Source organism: Arachis stenosperma, chromosome 6 (assembly GCF_014773155.1).
Source record: "Arachis stenosperma cultivar V10309 chromosome 6, arast.V10309.gnm1.PFL2, whole genome shotgun sequence".
NCBI lineage: Eukaryota > Viridiplantae > Streptophyta > Magnoliopsida > Fabales > Fabaceae > Arachis > Arachis stenosperma.
In genome coordinates this window covers 86,326,814-86,344,318 of record NC_080382.1, presented here as the reverse complement: position 1 = coordinate 86,344,318, position 17,505 = coordinate 86,326,814, and the positions used below count along the sequence as shown (strand labels likewise).

The 17,505-nt window shown below is 40.2% G+C and overlaps 1 non-coding gene across 1 annotated transcript; it reads left to right on the top strand.

Annotated features, from left to right (window-relative positions):
- The first annotated feature begins 3,613 nt into the window (after positions 1-3,613).
- On the top strand, positions 3,614-3,720 carry LOC130938193 (small nucleolar RNA R71). Its single transcript, XR_009069368.1, has one exon. It is a non-coding gene; the product is annotated as a small nucleolar RNA R71 (small nucleolar RNA).
- The last annotated feature ends 13,785 nt before the right edge of the window (positions 3,721-17,505 follow it).

The window sequence follows — 17,505 nt, the reverse complement described above, 5'->3', positions numbered from 1 at the left end:
GGTGACAATACTTTTTGTTCTCTGAATGAATGCTTGAACAGTGCATATTTTTGATCTTGTTGTTTATAAATGTTAAAATTGTTGGCTCTTGAAAGAATGATGAACAAAGAAAATGTTATTGATGATCTGAAAAATCATGAAATTGATTCTTGAAGCAAGAAAAAGCAGTGAAAAAGCAAAAGCTTGTGAAAAAAAATAGAAAGAAAAAGAAAAAGAAAAAGCAAGCAGAAAAAGCCAATAGCCCTTAAAACCAAAAGACAAGGGTAAAAATGATCCAAGGCTTTGAGCATCAATGGATAGGAGGGCCCAAGGAAATAAAATCCAGGCCTAAGCGGCTAAATCAAGCTGTCCCTAACCATGTGCTTGTGGCATGCAGGTCCAAGTGAAAAGCTTGAGACTGAGTGGTTAAAGTCGTGATTCAAAGCAAAAAAGAGTGTGCTTAAGTGCTCTGGACACCTCTAACTAGGGACTTTAGCAAAGCTGAGTCACAATCTAAAAAGGTTCACCCAGTCATGTGTCTGTGGCATTTATGTATCTGGTGGTAATACTGGAAAACAAAGTGCTTAGGGCCACGGCCAAGACTCATAAAAGTAGCTGTGTTCAAGAATCAACATACTTAACTAGGAGAATCAATAACACTATCCGAAATTCTAAAGTTCCTAGAGAAGCCAATCATTCTAAACTTCAAGGGAAAAAGTGAGATGCCAAAACTATTCAGAAGCAAAAAGCTACAAGTCCCGCTCATCTAATTAGAATTAATATTCATTGATATTTTGGAATTTATAGTATATTCTCTTCTTTTTATCCTAATTGATTTTCAGTTGCTTGGGGACAAGCAACAATTTCAGTTTGGTGTTGTGATGAGCGGATAATTTATACGCTTCTTGGCATTGTTTTAAGGTTGTTTTTAATAGGTTCTAGTTACTTTTAGGGATGTTTTCATTAGTTTTTATGCTAAATTCACATTTCTGGACTTTACTATGAGTTTGTGTGTTTTTCTGTGATTTCAGGTATTTTCTGGCTGAAATTGAGGGACCTGAGCAAAACTCTGATAGGAGGCTGACAAAGGACTGCTGATGCTGTTGGAATCTGACCTCCCTGCACTCGAAATGAATTTTCTAGAGCTACAGAACTTCAAATGGCGCGCTCTCAACGGTGATGGAAAGTAGACATCTAGAGCTTTCCAGCAATATATAATAGTTTATACTTTATTCGTGATTTAACGATGTAAACTGGCGCTCAATGCCAGTTTCATGTTGCTGTCTCGAGTCAAACGCCAGAAACACGTCACAAACCGGAGTTGAACGCCCAAAACACGATACAACTTGGCGTTCAACTCCAAGAGAAGCCTCAGCTCGTGGATAGATCAAGCTCAGCCCAAATATACACCAAGTGGGCCTTAGAAGTGGATTTATACATCAAATACTTACTTCTATAAATCCTAGTAGCTACTCTAGTATAAATAGGATAGTTTACTATTGTATTAGACATCCTGGATTGTATTTTTGATCCTGTGATCATGTTTTGGGGGCTAGCCATTCGGCCATGCCTGAACCTGTCACTTGTGTATTTTCAACGGTGGAGTTTCTACACACCATATATTAAGGGTGTGGAGCTCTGCTGTACCTCAAGTTTCAATGCAATTACTACTATTTTCTATCCAATTCGATTTATTCCTGTTCTAAGATATTCGTTGCACTTCAACTTGATGAATGTGATGATCCGTGACACTCATCATCATTCTCACCTATGAACGCGCGTGACTGACAACCACTTCCGTTCTACCTTAGACCGGGCGCATATCTCTTGGATTCCTTTATCAGAATCTTCGTGGTATAAGCTAGAATTGATGGCGGCATTCATGGGGATCCGGAAAGTCTAACCTTGTCTGTGGTATTTCGAGTAGGATTCCGAGATTGAATGACTTTGACGAGCTTCAAACTCCTGAAGGCTGGGTGTTAGTGACAGACGCAAAAGAATCACAGAATTCTATTTCAGCCTGATTGAGAACCGACAGATGATTAGCCGTGCTGTGACAGAGCATTTGGACCATTTTCACTGAGAGGATGGGATGTAGCCATTGACAACGGTGATGCCCTACATACAGCTTGCCATGGAAAGGAGTAAGAAGGATTGGATGAAAGTAGTAGGAAAGCAGAGATTCAACAGGGACAAGCATCTCCATATGCTTATCTGAAATTCCCACCATTAATTTACATAAGTATTTCTATCCTTTATTATTTAATTAAAGTATCTCTTTATATTTCCCATAACCAATTATTATCTGCCTGAAGGAGATTTAGAAGATGGCCACAGCTTGCTTCATACCAACAATCTCCGTGGGATCGACTCTTACCCACGTAAGGTATTACTTGGACGACCCAGTGCACTTGCTGGTCAGTTGTGCGGAGTTGTGACTAAGTGTGATTCATATTTGAGAGCGCTACCAAGTCTTTGGAGCCATTGTTGATGATCACAAATCCGTGCACCAGTGAACACATCCTTGAGGAATGGTCAAGGGCTCTTCAAGCAAGGTCTTTCTCTTTGGCTCCTTGACCTTTGGTGGTTCTACCTTACCCTTATCAACATTTTCATCTTCACCCTTCATCACCTCTGCTTCATCTTCTACCTCCTCATTATTTGTTTCCTTACTCAACTTTGAAGGTATAGCCATATTCTTATCCAACTTAGTACCATTTCTAAGAGTAATGGCATTTATGTTTCCTTTAGGATTGGGTTGAGGTTGTGAGGGCAAACTATTTGAGGTTGAAGCTTGTTGGGTGCCTTATGTGGTTTGAGGAGGGAGGGTTAAACGGGTAAGGGCTTCGGCTATTGTAGCCATGTAGGCATCTTGTTTCTTATGAAACTCTCTTTGTTCTTGCATGAAGGTGTGAATTGTGTCATTCATGTGGGATTGATTGGAGGGAGGGGCATGGTTAACTTGAAAAGGATTAGATCTACTATTTGGATGTTGATACTTCACTTGAGGTTGAGGTTGTGAGGGTTTCTGGTATGGTTGTTAGTATTGTGGTTGACCTTGTGGGTGTTGATGGTGGTAGACTTGAGCATTTTGGTTAGGTTGAGCTTGGGGAGCTTGGTTCCACCTTTGGATCGAGTTATCTCTCCACCCTTGGTTTTGATTACCTCCTTGTGGGTAGGATCTTTGGTTGTAGTTGGGTCTTTGCGGGTAAGGGTTAGCAACCGCCAATGTAGTGTCCTTTTGGATTTGAGGGCACTCATCAGTGTAATGAGTATTGCAAGCACAAACACCACATATCCTTGATGGTCCTTCTATCCGTGGAGGTTGGGGTGGAGCATTTATCAACGCTTGAGGGATTTGTTGCCCTTGGGTGATTTGCCTCAACAAAATTGTCATCTCACGAGGGTTTTAGTCAAAATTGCATCTCTAGTGGGAGAAGCCTCACTCAAGGCTTTTGGTTGTGGGCTCCTTGCCCTTGAGTGTTGAGTTGAGTCCGCTAGGTCCGATATAACTTCCCAAGCTTCTGTAGCAGTCTTGTTCTTGGTCAATGACCCTCCGCTCGCAGCATCTAGGTGAAGATTATCTTGGTGGTGTATTCCTTGACAGAAGTAACTGATCAGAACCAACTCATCAATCTGGTGGTAAGGGCAAGCCTCTAGCAACTTCTTAAATCTCTCGCAATATTCATACAAAGTCTCCCCATCTCGTTGCACAATGCAAGAGATCTCTCTTCGCAGCTTGTCTATTTTCTGGGGAGGGTAGAACTTCTCCAAAAATTCTTTTCGCAACAAGTCCCAATTGGATCTAACTTCACTTGGCTAAGTATATAACCACTCCTTCGCTTTTCCCTCCAAAGAGAAAAGGAAAGCGAAGACCAACACTGCAGCTTCATTCGCGCCATGCCTTCTCGCAGTTGCCCATGCAACTTAGAAATCCTTAAGATGCTTTAGAGGATCCTCCCCAGGAAGTCCATTGTACTTGGGCAGCAAGTTAATTGTGCCAGACTTAAGCTCAAAATTTATATAAGGCCGGATATAGAATTTGAAGTGGTTGCAAATTAAGATCGGGAGCTCCGGCTTCCTTCAAAGTGATCCTTCGAGGTGGGTCTGCCATGACGGTGTCACCTGAGTCACTCAAAGAGAATTCAGTACTCCCCACAGATGAATATAAAGTCTCCTCATTGATTGGAGAATGATGGTCACGGATTGGTGGTGATAGTGAATGGGAATGATCCTCAAGGGAGCCCGATTTACTATTCACGAAAGCTAGCCAACGCTGAGCTTGCCTTATACGAGTTAAAGTTCTTTCAATTTCTGGATCAAAAGTGGCCAAGTTCGGGTTTGGAAGCGACCGTGTCACTCAACTGAGGAGGCAATGAAAGCATGCAATTATAAAAAGCAAGACAAAAGTAGGCAAATAAACGAGAACTAACTTAGCAATCTACACTACTAAGACTAACTAAAGACGAAAGTAGTATCTACAATTAATGCCAAGTAGCAAACCAAAAATTAACTATTTATACTATTCACATATTTACACAACCAAAATCATGGCGCTCATTGTACTTAAAGTTAAATTCCTCGGCAACGGTGCCAAAATTTGATGGAGGGACCCAAGGTGGGTTCGGAATTTTCAAAAAAATGGATTCCCATTGCTAGTATAGTTCCAAACACCATAATTGGTCCCTATCAAAATAGAATCCTAAACATGTCACAAATCAAGCAAATATAGTACCGAGAGTATTTGACTCCCGGGTCATCTCCCAAGGAATCACTTGAGGGCAATGAGCATGCAAATTTTGGTTGTAGAGATCAAGGGGTTGTCAATGAAGAAATGAACATATAAAGCAATAAAAGAACATACAAAATTGTAATGATTGAAATAATAAAGAAATTAAAGAACCGACTGACTATGTAATATAAACAAGTAAAGTATGAAAGAAATTAACATAGCAATGTATGAAAGATTAAAAGAATAAAAAGGGTCTTGGCTTGGAGTGAGCTAGGGATCCTTTCCTTGTTGGAACCACAACTATGACAATTACGATGGATTAATCTCACTTGATTAACCCTCACATCGGAAGGTAAGTTAAATGAGCATAAGTGTTCTTAACCCACAAATCCTAAATTGCTTGCTAATTGCTTGATGAGCGGATAATTTATACGCTTTTTTGCATTGTTTTTAGTATGCTTTTTAGTTAAAATTCACTTTTCTGGACTTTACTATGAGTTTGTGTGTTTTTCTGTGATTTCAGGTATTTTCTAGCTGAAATCGAGGGACCTAAGCAAAAATCTGATTCAGAGGCTGAAAAGGACTGTAGATGCTGTTGGATTCTGACCTCCCTGCACTCTAACTGGATTTTCTGGAGCTACAGAAGCCCAACTGGTGTGCTCTCAATGGCGTTAGAAAGTAGACATCCTGGGCTTTCCCACAATGTATAATAGTCCATACTTTGCCCAAGATTTGATGGCTCAAACTGGCATTCCAAATCAGCTCAAAACTGCTCGGCGTTAAACGCCGGAACTGGCACAAGAATGAGAGTTAAACGCCCAAACTGGCACAAAAGCTGGCGTTTAACTTCAAGAAAAGTCTCTACACATGAAAGCTTCAATGCTCAGCCCAAGCACACACCAAGTGGGCTCGGAAGTGGATTTTTATGTCATTTACTCATTTCTGTAAACCCTAGGCTACTAGTTCTCTACAAATAGGACCTTTTTGCTATTGTATTTTCATATCGGGGGATCTTAGATCATCTTGAGATCTTTGAATCTTTTGATCACATTTTGGGGGCTGGCCTTACGGCCATGCCTAGACCTTGTTTTTATGTATTTTCAACGGCGGAGTTTCTACACACCATAGATTAAGGTGTGGAGCTCTGATGTACCTCGAGTATTAATGCAATTACTATTGTTCTTCTATTCAATTCAGCTTGTTCTTGTTCTAAGATATCACTTGTTCCTCAACTTGATGAATGTTATGATCCGTGACACTCACCATCATTCTCACCTATGAACGTGTACCTGACAACCACCTCCGTTCTACCTTAAATTGAGTGGATATCTCTTGGATCTCTTAACCAGAATCTTCGTGGTATAAGCTAGAATTGATGGCGGCATTCAAGAGAATCTGGAAGGTCTAAACCTTGTCTGTGGTATTCTGAGTACGATTCAATGATTGAATGACTGTGATGAGCTTCAAACTCCTGACGGCTGGGCGTTAGTGACAGATGCAAAAGAATCAATGGATTCTATTCCAACTTGATTGAGAACCGACAGATGATTAGCCGTGCCGTGACAGGGTGCGTTGAACATTTTCATTGAGAGGACAGGATTGTAGCCACTGACAACGGTGATGCCCAACATACAGCTTGCCATAGAAAGGAGTAAGAAGGATTGGATGATGACAGTAGGAAAGCAGAGAGACAGAAGGGACAAAGCATCTCCATACGCTTATTTGAAATCCTCACCAATGAATTACATAAGTATCTCTATCCTTATTTTATGTTTTATTCATATATCATCCATAACCATTTGAATCTGCCTGACTAAGATTTACAAGATGACCATAGCTTGCTTCATACCAACAATTTCCGTGGGATCGACCCTTACTCGCGTAAGGTTTATTACTTGGACGACCCAGTGCACTTGCTGGTTAGTTGTGTGAAGTTGTGATAAAAAGTTAAGATTGCAATTGAGCGTACCATGTTGATGGCGCCATTGATGATCACAATTTCGTGCACCAAGTTTTTGGCGCCGTTGCCGGGGATTGTTTCGAGTATGGACAACTGACGGTCCATCTTGTTGCTTAGATTAGGTATTTTTCTTCAGAGTTCTTAAGAATGAATTCTAGTGTTTCAAGATGATGTTCTTATCATCACCAAAGCTGATTGATTCTCATCAATTGAGCTCTTGAATGCAATGTCCTGCTGAAGCTTGGCTAGCCATGTCTAATTCCTTTAGACTAAAGCTTTAGACTAACATTGCATGATTCCTGGAATTCTCATTAAGAATTTTGATATCTTTATTTTCTTTTCCACTTAATTTTCGAAAAATCTAAAAAAATTACAAAATCATAAAGACCAAAAATGTTGTATGTTTCTTGTTGAGTCTAGAGTCTTATGTTAAGTTTGGTGTCAATTGCATGTTTATATTCTTCTTGCATTTTTTTCGAATTCATGCATGTGTCTTCATTAATCTTCAAGTTGTTCTTGATGATTTCCTTGCTCTGATCTTTAAATTCTCTTGACTTGAGTGTTTTGTTGTTTCTCATATGCATTCTCATTCGTTAGTGTCAGTAGTATACAAACTTCTAAGTTTGGTGTCTAGCATGCATTGTTTATTTGATTTCAGTTGCATTTTGATCATTAAAAATCCAAAAAAAAATTTTATTTGTGTCTTTTCAAGTCAATAATACAGAGAATTGAAGATTCAGAACATACACCAGAGGAATTATACAGAAAAAGCTGGGCGTTCAAAACGCCCAGTGAAGAAGGCAAACTAGCGTTTAAACGCCAGCCAGGGTGCCTGGCTGGGCGTTTAACGCCCAAAAGGGTAGTGTTTTGGGCGTTAAACGCCAGAATGCGCACCATTCTGGGCGTTTAACGCCAGGATGGCACAAGAGGGAAGATTCTGTTTTTAATTCAAATTTTTTTCAGGTTTTCAAAATTTTTCAAAATCAAATCTTTTTCAAATCATATCTTTTCAATCATATGTTTTCATAATCAATTTCTTTCCATTTTCAAAAATACTTGCTATCAATTAATGATTTGATTCAACATTTCAAGTATGTTGCCTTTTCTGTTCAGAAAGGTTTAATGTTTGAATCATATCTTTTCTTGTTAGCCAAGTCATTAATTTTTAAAATCAAATCTTTTTAAATTATTTTTCAAACCATATCTTCTCAATCACATCTTTTTAAAACCATAACTTTTAAATCATTATCTTTTTAATCACATCTTTTTCAAAATAGTTTTCAATCATATCTTTTTTATTTCTAATTTCAAAATCTTTTTCAAAAATCACTTGATTTCTTTTCCACTCTTAGTTTTCGAAAATCAATTAGTATTTTTCAAAATGTTTTTAAAATATTTTTAATTTATTTTCAAAAATTTCGTCCCCTCTTCTCACATCCTTCTATTTATGGACTAACACTCCTCCTTAATGCACAATTCGAACTCCATCTTTCCTTGATAAGTTCAAATTTTCTACCTCTTCCTTCTATTTTTCTTGTCCTCTGACACCTCAAGGAATCTCTATACTGTGACATAGAGGATTCCATATTTTCTTGTTCTCTTCTCTTTCATATGAGCAGGAGCAAAGACAAAAGCATTCTTGTTGAGGCTGACCCTGAACTTGAAAGGACCTTGAAGCGAAAACTAAGAGAAGCTAAGGCACAACTCTCTGTAGAGGACCTAACAGAAATCTTCAAAGAAGAAGAACCCATGGCAGCCAAAAACAACAACAATGCCAACAATGCAAGGAAGGTGCTGGGTGACTTTACTGCACCTACTCCCGACTTCTATGGGAGAAGCATCTCTATCCCTGCCATTGGAGCAAACAACTTTGAGCTTAAGCCTCAATTAGTTTCTCTAATGCAACAGAATTGCAAGTTCCATAGACTTCCATTGGAAGATCCTCATCAGTTTTTAGCTAAATTCTTGCAAATCTGTGACACTGTCAAGACTAATGGGGTTGACTCTGAGGTCTACAGACTTATGCTATTCCCTTTTGTTGTAAGAGACAGAGCTAGGATATGGTTGAAGTCACAACCTAAAGAAAGCCTGAACTCTTGGGAAAAGCTAGTCAATGCCTTATTGGCAAAGTTCTTTCCACCTCAAAAATTGAGTAAGCTTAGAGTGGAAGTCCAAACCTTCAGACAGAAGGAAGGTGAATCCCTCTATAAAACTTGGGAAAGATACAAACAATTGATCAGAAAGTGTCCCTCTAACATGCTTTCTGAATGGAGCATCATAGGTATTTTCTATGATGGTCTATCTGAACTGTCCAAGATGTCATTGGACAGCTCTGCTGGAGGATCTCTTCATCTGAAGAAGACGCCTACAGAAGCTCAAGAGCTCATTGAAATGGCTGCAAATAACCAATTCATGTACACTTCTAAAAGGAATCCTGTGAACAATGGGACGAATCAGAAGAAAGGAATTCTTGAGATTGATACTCTGAATGCCATATTGGCTCAGAACAAAATATTGACTCAGCAAGTCAATATGATTTCTCAAAGTCTGTCTGGAATGCAAGTTGCACCAGGCAGTACTAAGGATGCTTCATCTAAAGAAGAAGCTTATGATCCTGAGAACCCTTCAATGGAAGAGGTGAATTACATGGGAGAACCCTATGGAAATACCTATAATTCTTCATGGAGAAATCATCCAAATCTCTCATGGAAGGATCAACAGAGACCTCAATAAGGTTTCAACAACAATAATGGTGGAAGAAACAGGTTTAGCAATGGCAAGCCTTTTCCATCATCTTCTCAGCAACAGATAGAGAATTCTAAGCAGAGCCACTCTGACTTAGCAACCATGGTCTCTGATCTAATAAAAACCACTCAAAGTTTCATTACTGAAACAAGGTCCTCCATTAGAAACTTGGAGGCACAAGTGGGACAGCTGAGCAAGAAAATTACTGAACTCCCTCCTAGTACTCTTCTAAGCAATATAGAAGAAAATCCAAAAGGAGAGTGCAAGGCCATTAACATGGCCGAATTTAGAGAGGAGGAAGAGGCAGTGAACACCACTGAGGAAGACCTCAATAGACATCCATTGGCCTCCAATGAGTTCCCTAATGAGGAACCATGGGAATCTGAGGCTCACACTGAGACCATAGAGATTCCATTGGATTTACTTATGCCTTTCATGAGCTCTGATGAGTATTCTTCCTCTGAAGAGGATGAGTATGTCACTGAAGAGCAAGTTGCCAAGTACCTTGGAGCAATCATGAAGCTAAATGACAAGTTATTTGGTAATGAGACTTGGAAGGATGAACCCCCTTTGCTCACTAAAGAACTGGATGACTTGTCTAGGCAGAGATTACCTCAAAAGAGACAGGATCCTGGGAAGTTTTCAATACCTTGTACCATAGGCACCATGACCTTTAAGAAGGCTCTGTGTGACCTAGGGTCAAGCATAAACCTCATGCCTCTCTCTGTAATGGAGAAGCTAGGGATCTTTGAGGTGCAAGCTGCAAGAATCTCACTAGAGATGGCAGACAATTCAAGAAAACAAGCTTATGGACTTGTAGAGGATATTTTGGTGAAAGTTGAAGACCATTACATCCCTGCTGATTTTATAATCCTAGAGACTGGGAAGTGCATGGATGAATCCATCATCCTTGGCAGACCCTTCCTAGCCACAGCAAAGGCTGTGATTGATGTTGACAGAGGTGAATTGATCATTCAAGTGAATGATGAATCCTTTGTGTTTAAGGCTCAAGGATATCCCTCTGTTACCATGGAGAGAAATCATGAAGAGCTTCTCTCAAAACAGAGTCAAACAGAGCCCCCACAACCAAACTCTAAGTTTGGTGTTGGGAGGCCACAACCAACTTCTAAGTTTGGTGTTGAACCCCCACATTCAAACTCTAAGTTTGGTGTTGGAAGGTTCCAACATTGCTCTGAGCATTTGTGAGGCTCCATGAGAGCCCACTGTCAAGCTACTGACATTAAAGAAGCGCTTGTTGGGAGGCAACCCAATGTTATATTTATATAGTTTTCCTTTGTTATTTTATGTTTTCTGTAGGTTGATGATCATGGGAAGTCACAAAATCAATTGAAAAAGCAAAAACAGAATGAAAAACAGAAAGAAAAATAGCACACCCTGGAGGAAGATCTTGCTGGCGTTTAAACGCCAGTAAGGGCAGCAAATAGGCGTTTAATGCCCAGTCTGGCACCATTCTGGGCGTTTAACGCCAGAAAGGGGCACCAGCCCGGCGTTTAATGCCAGAATTGGCATGAAGAGCATTTTCGCTCGCCACTTGGTGCAGGGATGACTTTTCCTTGACACCTTAGGATCTGTGGACCCCACAGGATCCCCACCTACCCCACCACTCTCTCTCTTCTTCACCCATTCACCAATCACCTCAACACCTCTTCCCCAAAAACCCTTCACCTATCAAATCCCACTATTCTCTTCACCACTCACATCCATCCTTCATAAAACCCCACCTACCTCACCATTCAAATTCAAACCACTTTCCCTCCCAAACCCACCCTCCCATAGCCGAACCCTACCCCTCTCTCCACCCCTATATAAACCCATCTTCACTCCTTCATTTTCACACACCCTAAACACTACTTCTCCCCCTTTGGCCGAACCACAAAGCCATTTTTATCTCCTCTATTTCTTCTTCTTCTACTCTCTTCTTTCTTCTTTTGCTCGAGGACGAGCAAACCTTTTAAGTTTGGTGTGGTAAAAGCATTGCTTTTTATTTTTCCATAACCATTTATGGCATCCAAGGCCGGAGAAACCTCTAGAAAGAGGAAAGGGAAGGCAAAAGCTTCCACCTCCGAGTCATGGGAGATGGAGAGATTCATCTCAAGGGTGCATCAAGACCACTTCTATGAAGTTGTGGCCTTGAAGAAGGTGATCCCCGAGGTCCCTTTCAAACTCAAAAAGAGTGAATATCCGGAGATCCGACATGAGATTCAAAGAAGAGGTTGGGAAGTTCTTACCAACCCCATTCAACAAGTCAGAATCTTAATGGTTCAAGAGTTCTATGCCAATGCATGGATCACCAAGAGCCATGATCAAAGTGTGAACCCGAACCCAAAGAATTGGCTTACAATGGTTCGGGGGAAATGCTTAGATTTTAGTCCGAAAAATGTAAGGTTGGCATTCAACTTGCCCATGATGCAAGGAGATGAACACCCTTACACTAGAAGGGTCAACTTTGATCAATGGTTGGACCAAGTCCTCATAGACATCTGTGAAGAGGGCGCCTAATAGAAGAGAGATTCAAGAGGGAAACCGGTTCAACTGAGAAGGCATGACCTCAAGCCCGTGGCTAGGGGATGGTTGGAGTTTATCCAACGCTCAATCATTCTCACTAGCAACCGGTCCGAAGTTACTATAGACCGGGCCATCATGATTCATAGCATCATGATTGGAGAAAGAGTAGAAGTTCATGAGGTTATAGCCCAAGAACTTTATAAGGTGGCGGACAAGTCCTCTACCTTGGCAAGGTTAGCCTTTCCTCATCTCATTTGTCACCTCTGTTATTCAGTTGGAATTGACATAGAGGGAGACATCCTCATTGATGAGGACAAGCCCATCACTAAGAAAATGATGGAGCAAACAAGAGATCCCACTCATCATGAAATCCCTGAGATGCCTCAAGGGATGCACTTTCCTCCTCAAAACTATTGGGAGCAAATCAACACCTCCCTAGGAGAATTGAGTTCCAATATGGGACAACTAAGAGTGGAGCACCAAGAACATTCCATCCTCCTCCATGAAATTAGAGAAGATCAAAGAATCATGAGAGAGGAGCAACAAAGGCAAGGAAGGGACATTGAGGAGCTCAAGCACTCCATAAGATCTTCAAGAGGAAGAACAAGCCGCCATCACTAAGGTGGACCCGTTCTTTAATTTCCTTGTTCCTTATTTTCCTGTTTTTCGAATTTTATGCCTAAGTTTATCCATGTTTGTGTCTTATTACACGATCATTAGTATCTTAGTGTCTATGCCTTAAAGTTATGAATGTCCTATGAATCCATCACATTTATTAAATAAAAAATGTTCTAAATTGAAAAAGAGAAGAATTGCATGAATTTTGAATTTTATAACAGATTAATTATTTTGATGTGGTGGCAATACTTTTGTTTTATGAATGTATGCTTAAACAGTGCATATGTCTTTTAAATTTGTTGTTCATTAATGATTGGTTCTTGAAAGAATGATGAAAAAGGAGTCATGTTACTGAGGATCTGAAAAATCATAAAAATGATTCTTGAAGCAAGAAAAAGCAGTGAATACAAAAAAAAAAGAGTAAGGTGGAGTTTCTACGAATCCTCACGGCCATGCCTAGACCTTGTTCTTATGTATTTTCAACGGTGGAGTTTCTACACACCAAAGATTAAGGTGTGGAGCTCTGCTGTACCTCGAGTATTAATGCAATTACTATTGTTCTTCTATTCAATTCAGCTTGTTCTTATTCTAAGATATCACTTGTTCCTCAACTTGATGAATGTGATGATCCATGACACTCATCATCATTCTCACCTATGAACGTGTGCCTGACAACCACCTCCGTTCTACCTTAGATTGAGTGGATATCTCTTGGATCTCTTAACCGGAATCTTCGTGGTATAAGCTAGAATTGATGGCGGCATTCAAGAGAATCCGGAAGGTCTAAACCTTTTCTGTGGTATTCTGAGTAGGATTCAATGATTGAATGACTGTGACGAGCTTCAAACTCCTGAAGGCTGGGCGTTAGTGACAGAAGCAAAAGAATCAATGGATTCTATTCCAACCTGATTGAGAACCGACAGATGATTAGCCGTGCCGTGACAGGGTGCATTGAACATTTTCACTGAGAGGACGGGATTGTAGCCATTGACAACGGTGATGCCCAACATACAGCTTGCCATGGAAAGGAGTAAGAAGGATTGGATGAAGACAGTAGGAAAGCAGAGAGACAGAAGGGACAAAGCATCTCCGTACGCTTATCTGAAATTCTCACCAATGAATTACATAAGTATCTCTATCCTTATTTTATGTTTTATTCATATATCATCCATAATCATTTGAATCTGCCTGACTAAGATTTACAAGATGACCATAGCTTGCTTCATACCAACAATCTCCGTGGGATCGACCCTTACTCGCGTAAGGTTTATTACTTGGACGACCCAGTGCACTTGCTGGTTAGTTGTGCGAAGTTGTGATAAAGAGTTAAGATTGCAATTGAGCGTACCATGTTGATGGCGCCATTGATGATCACAATTTCGTGCACCATTGCTTTAGCAACAAATTAGCGTTAGTGGGAACAAGAACAATTAAAAATCAAAGAATTGACACTAAATATTGGATATTCCAACTCTAGGAACCCAATTGCTCACTTACCCAAGCCAAGAGGCAAAAATTTAGCCTAAAACCATGTTTGACATTTTGTCAAACACTTGGTGGGCAAAAAGATTGAACATGAGGAAAATAAGAAAATACTTGAAATTAAAAGCAACAATTGACATCAATCAACAAGAGTAACACAAGAAAGCATAGAATAGACATCAAACATCAAATTGATCAACAAGAAATTGAAATTGCAAAAGGGAAGTGAAATTGAACTATAACTTGAATTAGAAGAAAGAGTAATGACAATATAACTATAAAGAGTAGTAAAAAGAGAATACTTATAATGAGATTAGCAAAATACAAGATAAAAAATGGGAATGGCACTTGAATGTAAACCCCTAATCAAAACCCTAGTAGAGATGATGAAAAACTTAGAGAAAAACTAAACTAAAAGACCTCTACTACTACTCCTAAAACTATCCTAATGATATTCTATGTTGTGTCCTTGATTGCCCCTCCAATATGAGCTAAGAGACTTCAGAAATGGGCCTCTCAAGCTCTCAAATCATGAGTCACGTGCATTTTTAATGAAGTCATGCGTGGACACCTGTACGGACACACAAACGTGTGCGTCTGCATACTTTGCGAAAATCCCATCCTGTTCGTACGCACAAGTAGCTGTGCACACGCACACTAGGCGATGCTTGGCTAGACGCACGACGTGCTCAAAATGATCTACACGCTTTGCTTGGGCTCCTGTGTAGACGCAGAAGAGGCTGTGTGCACGCACACGTCTATGAACTCATCTCCTTTGATTCTCGATCTTTTCTCCACTTTGCATTCTCTTCTTCCATTTTCTCCAAACCGTTCCCACCTTATACACCTGAAATCACTCAAAAACAAGATCAAGGTATCAAATAGAAGGCAATTGGAATAAAATATATCAAATTGGGCACAAAAGAGCATGTTTTCATAATCAAGCACAAATCCTTGGAAATTTTATTTTTTGGAATTGAAGGATGATATTTTGAAACATGTTTATGCAAGAAATCATGAATTGAAACATAAAAATTAGAAAATTTGTGAAGAGAAACGAATTTTACCTCCTCCCCACCATTCTGGCGTTAAATGCCCAAATGCTGCATGTTTTGGGCATTTAACACCCAATTGCTGCTTCTCCTGGGCATTCAACGCCCAGCTGTTGCTTCTTTTTGGCGTTGAACGCCCAGATGGCTATCCTTACTGGCGTTAAACGCCCAGTGGATGCTTCTTTTGGGCATTCAACGCCCAAAATATTTCTTACTGGCTTCTTCACGCCAGTGAGCTTCCAAATTCCCTTGTAACTCTGTGAATTCAAGCAATTGCTATTTTACCTTGAAGATACTTGACATATACATGTAAAAATCAATTAATTAACAAATAAACTTTGTAAATGGCTGGGTTGCCTCCCAGCAAGTGCTTCTTTATTGTCTTTAGCTGGACTATTACTGAGCTTTAATCAAGTCTCAGTTTTGAGCATTCTTGCTCAAAATTGCTTTTAAGATAATGTTTAACTCTTTGTCCATTAACAATGAACTTTTTGTTAGAATCATTATCTTGAAGCTCTACGTATCCCTATGGTGACACACTTGTAATCACATATGGACCTCTCCACCGGGATTTCAATTTCCCGGGGAATAATCTGAGCCTAGAATTAAATAGCAAAACTTTCTGCCCTAGCTCAACGACTCTGGACGACAGTTTCTTATCATGCCATCTTTTTGCTTTTTCTTTGTAAATTTTTGCATTCTCAAAAGCATTGAGTCTAAATTCCCCTAGCTCATTTAACTGGAGCAATCGTTTTTCTCCAGCTAACTTGGCATCAAGGTTTAGGAATCTGGTTGCCCAGTAAGCCTTATGTTCCAGTTCCACTGGCAAGTGACATGCCTTTCCATACACAAGCTGGTATGGAGAGGTCCCTATAGTGGTCTTGAATGCTGTTCTGTATGCCCACAGAGCATCATCCAGGCATCTTGCCCAATCCCTTTTATGGTTGATTACAGTCCGTTCCAGGATTCTTTTGAGTTCTCTATTTGAGACTTCCGCTTGCCCATTTGTCTGTGGGTGATATGGAATGGCCACCCTGTGGCTAACTCCATAACGAACCAAAGCAGAGTAAAGCTGTTTATTGCGGAAATAAGTGCCCCCATCACTGATTAGTACTCTAGGGGTGCCAAATCTTCTGAAGATGTATTTCTCGAGGAATTTTAACACTGTCTTAGTGTCATTAGTGGGTGTAGCAATAGCTTCCACCCATTTGGATACATAATCCACTGCCACCAGAATATAAGTGTTTGAGTATGATGGTGGGAAAGGCCCCATGAAGTCAATACCCCATACATCAAACAACTCAATCTCCAAGATCCCTTGTTGAGGCATGGCATAACTGTGAGGAAGATTACCAGATCTTTGGCAACTGTCACAATTAAGTACAAACACTCGGGAATCTTTATAGAGAGTAGGCCAGTAGAAGCCACATTGGAGGACTCTTGTGGCTGTTCGCTCACTTCCAAAATGTCCTCCATATTGTGATCCATGGCAATGCCATAGGATCTTCTGCGCTTCTTCTTTAGGCACACATCTACGGATTACTCCGTCTGCACATCTCTTGAAGAGATATGGTTCATCCCAAAGATAGTACTTTGCATCTGTGATCAATTTCTTTGATTGTTGCCTACTGTACTCTTTGGGTATGAACCTCACTACCTTGTAGTTTGCAATGTCTGCAAACCATGGCACTTCCTGGATGGCAAAGAATTGCTCATCCGGAAAGGTTTCAGAGATCTCAGTAAGAGGGAGGGACGCCCCTTCTACTGGTTCTATTCGGGACAGGTGATCTGCTACTTGGTTCTCTGTCCCTTTTCTGTCTCTTGTTTCTATATCAAACTCTTGCAGAAGCAACACCGATCTGATGAGTCTGGGTTTTGAATCCTGCTTTGTGAGTAGATATTTAAGAGCAGCATGATCATGTACACAATCACTTTTGATCCTTCTAAATAGGATCTAAACTTGCCAATGGCGTAAACCACTGCAAGCAACTCTTTTTCTGTGGTTGTGTAATTCTTCTGTACGTCATTTAAAACACGACTGGCATAGTAAATGACGTGCAGAAGCTTGTCATGCCTTTGTCCCAACACTGCACTAATGGCATGATCACTGGCATCACATATTAATTCAAATGGTAATATCCAGTCTGGTGCAGAGATGACTGGTGTTGTGACCAGCTTAGCTTTCAGAATCTCAAACGCCTGCAGACACTCCTGATCATAGATAAATGGCATGTCAGCAGCTAGCAGATTACTTAGAGGTTTGGCAATTTTTGAAAAATCCATTATAAACCTCCTATAGAATCCTGCATGCCCCAGAAAGCTTCTGATTGCCTTAACATTGGCTGGTGGTGGTAATTTTTCAATTTCCTCTACCTTAGCTTGATCCACTTCTATTCTCTTGTTCGAAATTT